Genomic DNA, 5,492 nt, shown 5'->3' with positions numbered 1-5,492 from the left:
GGTTGTTCCGACGGCGACAGTATTCCGGACCATTTTGAGCCGCCAAGTCAGGTTGGAGTTTTTATGGCTGGTGCGCAGCCTGTTCAGAACCCCGCTGCCGGATCGGGAAACCCGGTGCCGTCTCCGGCTCAGGTGCTGATGGATCTCACGGACAAGATGACGGCCCTGTTAACCACCGCGGTTGACCCGGCGAATCAAGCTCAGCATGACGCGGAGGTGGCACAGTTAAAATTGGATTTGATAAAAGCTAAAGAGGATCTTGCAGCGGAAGGGATCAGGCTGGCTGCGGAGCGGGCTGCTCTTGACGCCCGGACTCAGCTGATTCAGGCACAGTCCTTCCAACTCACGATGGATCAGAACGCGGCCAACGAGGTCATGAGAAGGAGGCATCAGAAGGCCCATTCTCGACTCCCACCGGTTTACGATCCACGAAATCTCTTCAACACGCCGGGTGCAGGATCTAGTAACCCGCCAGGGGTCATTGCGCCCGGGTCTGGACCCCTTATTCAGCCACGAGTGATGGGGCCTCCCCAGGTGCCCCTGCCCCGCCTCAGTATGTGCCAATACCCCCGGGTCATTATGATAACCCGCTGGAGAACATGGTGGCTGCGGCAGCACGACTGGCGGCTCTCCCCGTTGACGGCGACTCTCCGGCGGCCATCGAAACCCGCCGGGTCAGGGAACTCTTGCAGACGGCACTGGCAGAGCAAGAGGCGTACTCCTACAGCCGGGACAGGATCCACTCGACCCCTCGTCCAGGCCAGTGCCCGAGTTACAGCCGGCACATGGTCTCAGCAACCGGCTCAAGTAATGTCCGACGCCATGACCCACCCCCTGGCCATGGCCCGGCTCATAATGGAGCCTTTTATGCAGCAGACCAAGCGCGGCAAGAGGCGGAGCAGGTGCCTCAATTGACGGCTTACCAGACCCCCCCGGCTTATCCGACGACGTCCGTTGATGTGGGTATTTCTACCAGGACCGGGGGTGTCCCTTGTTTGGTGCCGGCCATCCGTAATGAACGTCTACCTAAGGATTTCAAGGGCCCTAGGAAGGTGCCTAACTATACAGCTGACTTACAGCCTGCGGCCTGGATTGAGAGTTATGAGATGGCTATGGAACTGCTAGAGGTCAGCGAGGCGGCCATGGCCAAATATTTAACCATGATGTTAGATGGAACTGCCCGCACGTGGTTAAAAGGGTTGCCGCCGAACTCCATTGGGTCTTGGGCTGAGCTGAAGGCCCGGTTCATTCAAAACTTCAAGGATACCTGTAGGCAGTCTATGTCAATTGTGGATTTGACTAACTGTAAGCAGCAGGAGGGTGAATCCACGACCCATTGGGTTCGCCGGGTCAAGGAGATCATACATTCATCAGATAAGATGGATGCCGGCTCTGCAGTCTTAATGTTGGAACAGAACTGTCGCTTTGTGCCCCTTAAGATGAAACTCGGGCGGCTTAAACGCGACTGCACCGATATGGGTACCCTAATGGCGGCTCTTGTCAAGTACACCGATTCTGATGGTACCAAGGATCCCCCTTCAGACGATGAAAGGACAGGGAAGGGAAAGAAGAACGGCAATGGCAAGGGTCCTCAGTTTAACCCGAGGAACCAAGGAGGAGGCAAGCGTAAGGCCGATGGCAGCCTAGAGTTTGTAGCCAACGCCAACTCCCAAGGTAGTAACCCGCGACGCAAAGGGAGGCCCCCTCCCCGAGGCGGCGGGTCAGGTCCAACGCTGGAGCAGCTGTTGAATGAGCCTTGTCCAAGGCATGGCTCTAGAGAGAAGCCAGCGACTCATCTGTGGAAGGATTGCGCGATCATGAAGGCCTTTAAGAGCTACAATGGCCCGGGCGGCGGCTCAGGCGCCGGCGGTTTTCATGGCCCGGGCGGCGGCTCAAATTCCGGTCCTCAGAACGGTCAAGGGGGCTTTAATCAGCAGGCGGGTCAGGGTCATCAACAGCAACAGGGGGGTTATCAGACCAACCCAAAGCAGCTTAGCGGTGGACAGTATCATGTGTTCACCACTAGTTTGTGCAAACGAGATCAAAAGCTTCACAAGAGGGCTGTGAATGCTGTTGAGCCGGCGGTTCCACGCTACTTGCGGTGGTCTGAGCAGCCTATAGTGTGGAGTAGGGAGGATCACCCTCCCCGGGTGGATAACCCAGGCCACTTGGCCTTAGTGGTGGCTCCTCGGGTGGGAGGTTATAAGTTCATAAAGGTACTCATGGATGGAGGCAGCAGCATCAACATCCTATATTATGAGACTTTTCGCCGTATGGGGCTGGTTGATAAGAACCTCAGCCAGTCAAACACTATCTTCCATGGTGTGGTGCCTGGTAAGTCGGCTTATCCAGTCGGCAAGATCGAGTTAGAAGTGGCTTATATAACCCGGGGAGAGTTGCCTGAGGATGAAACTCTGGCCAGGTAAATAACCCGGCGGGCTAAGTCAATGATCGTCATCGATGGCGAGTTACATCATCGCAGTGTTTCAGGGGCATTTCAACGTTGTATCTCCCCTGAGGAAGGCCAAGAGATCTTGCGGGAGATCCACGAAGGGGATTGTGGTCATCATGCCGGCTCAAAATCTCTTGTAGCCAAGGCTTTCCATCATGGTTTTTATTGGCTGACGGCTCACGCGGATGCAGAAGACTTGGTCAGTAAATGTGATGGTTGCCAAAGGTTCTCACGACGGGCTCACGTGCCGGCTCAGGAGTTGAGGATGATCCCAATCACTTGGCCCTTTGCGGTCTGGGGGCTTGATATGGTTGGGCCTTTTAAACGGTCCAAGGATAAGAAGACCCACCTCTTGGTGGCAGTTGACAAATTCACAAAATGGGTGGAAGCTGAGCCAGTTAGCAAGTGCGATGCAGCCACGGCGGTTCAATTTATGAAAAAGGTGATTTTCCGCTTTGGTTTTCCGCACAGCATTATAACTGACAACGGCACCAATCTCTCCAAAGGCGCCATGGAAGAATTTTGTCAACGAGAGCATATCCGACTTGATGTTTCTTCAGTGGCTCATCCTCAATCCAATGGTCAGGCTGAGAGAGCTAGCCAGGAAATTCTGAAGGGTATCAAGCCCCGGCTTTTGGTCCCTTTACAACGGACGCCGGGTTGTTGGGTGGAGGAGTTGCCCTCCGTCTTATGGAGCATCAACACTACTCCTAACAGGTCTACAGGCTTCACGCCTTTCTTCATGGTTTATGGAGCAGAAGCAGTCCTCCCCAGTGACATCCGTCACGATTCACCTCGCGTGGCGGCTTATGTTGAGACGGATAATGAACAGGCGCGTCAAGATGCTCTGGATTTGTTGGACGAACAGCGTGATGTGGCAGCAGCCCGTTCAGCGATTTACCAACAAGACCTGCGTCGTTATCATAGCCGCCGGGTCAAATCCCGGGTCTTCCAGGAAGGCGACCTTGTGCTCTGGCTCATCCAGGATCAAACAGATGCACACAAGTTATCCCCACCTTGGGAAGGGCCCTTTGTGGTCAGCAAGAACTTGCACAACAGGTCATATTACCTCATTGATATTCGGGAGCATAAAGATTCGCGTAAATCTGAGGAAGAGACCCGTCGGCCGTGGAACATAGCTCAGCTTCGGCCTTACTACACTTGAGCTACCGGTTCTCGTGGTGTACATATTTATCTCAGCCATGTATATATTATGATAAGCAATAAAGCAGGACCTCTGTCCTTTTTCCACCTCCAAATATGCGTATGTTGTTTTTATTACAAGATTACATGCTGACTTAAAGGAGGATCCGGCTTATGATTGTATTCGAATCTAGCCGTAAGCAGTAAAGTTACTTGGGGGCTTCCTGTTCAAACATGGGTCGTATTCGAACCAAAGAGAACATAGCTGTCGATACCCATTTGATTGGCAAAGTGCCGAGCTCATTGGGAGGTTGCCTTTGGTCATATTTGAATCATAGTTTAACCCCTCTGAGAACCGACGTGGATCGTATTCGAATCAGCGTCGTTAAACAATTTTAAGAATCATTTGGGGGCTTCCTGTTCAAACATGGGTCGTATTCGAACCAAAGAGAACATAGCTGTCGGTACCCTCTTGATTGGCATCGCCACACCCACTGGGGGCTGTATGATCGTATCCGAATCTTGGCTTAACCCCTTGGGGCCGGGTCTCTGGTCGTATTCGAACGGAAGCCCCTAAGTTCTCCTGTTTTTTCACAAGTTTACTCTGAGGTGTGCATGGCCGGGTTTCACTTGCCGGTTTAACTTTGGTTTACAGTGTTAGTTGCACGTCATGGGTGTCATCAAGACAGGTAAACCGGAGTTAAGGTGTCAACCTTACTACCCGGGTTATTTAAACCGGAAGATGCTTACAGGCTGTTAAGTGTGTTATTATGGCTATGTTCAGAGTATAATTAAGGGCCAGTCCTTTTTTGATTCATATTCCGGGTTATTTATCTCAAACACCTGATTCTTAGGGCGGTAAGCCGCCTCGAGACTTGTGATTTGCCTTTTCTATGCAGATACTTAAAGGCATCTTTTGAGGTTGAGAAAAACAAAGGGATGATTCTGACCCGGAGAAACATAAAGGAGACAAATTCAAAGGGCTTTCGCGTTCAAAACGTGCACGATGGCACGACAGAGATAAACTGTTGCATTTACTCTATTACAATCATTCTTCAAGTCTAAAAGATGGAACAATGTTTGATAAGCCGCCAGCTAACTTATGATGCCCGCTGAGTTGAAGTCCCCGGCTCATTTCTGTCTTCTCCTTCGGCTGATCCCAAGACCTCGAAGGTCGATGATTTCCAGTTGATGCCGCTGAGAGCTTCGAACTGGGCTTCTTCGTCAATTAACCCGGCCGGGTCAATCTCCGGGGCGAAGGTGTGCTGACGAGCCGGAGGGATCAGATTGAGGGCTTCATAGCGAGGGGTTGGAATCCTCTGATTCTCCGCATCATAACCCGGCTGGTACTTGGTTAAGTCGGTGTCGTTCCCGATGAGGGTGGCCACCGGGCGTACAGCCTTCACACATGCCGCGAAGTCCTTCTGGTCGAAGGCTGAGCCGTCTTCCTTCAGGCTTGGGTAACCCAGGGTGATGTCTGCCGGGTCTAGCTCCGGCAGGAATGCTTTGGCCCGGCTCAGCGCGGCAATTGCTCCGGCTCTCGCGGAGGCCCGTCGTAGCTCCTGGATCCGCTGTGGCAGAACAGCGAGCCGGCGCGGGACTTCGGCCAGATGAGTTGGCACCTCGTTGGATAGGGCCACCACAGCTAAGGCACGCTGTGACCCGGTGTAGAGCTGTTCCACCAGGGTATACACGGCCTTTAACTTGGTGACCACGCTCTGGTTGAGGTTGGCACTCCTGGGACCTGTTTCACAAGATCAGATAAGCCGGTGACAAGGATGAATCATGACATATACAGATTTGATGAAAGCCGGTGAGGCGACTTACCGAAGATAGCAGCCACCATTTGGGAAACCTGGCGTTTTAGGCCGGAGAGCTCGGCGGTCTTCTCAGCGAG

The sequence above is a fragment of the Triticum aestivum genome, chromosome 6D (genome assembly GCF_018294505.1).
Source record: "Triticum aestivum cultivar Chinese Spring chromosome 6D, IWGSC CS RefSeq v2.1, whole genome shotgun sequence".
In the NCBI taxonomy this organism is placed as follows: domain Eukaryota; kingdom Viridiplantae; phylum Streptophyta; class Magnoliopsida; order Poales; family Poaceae; genus Triticum; species Triticum aestivum.
Note: the sequence above shows the minus strand (reverse complement) of the source record.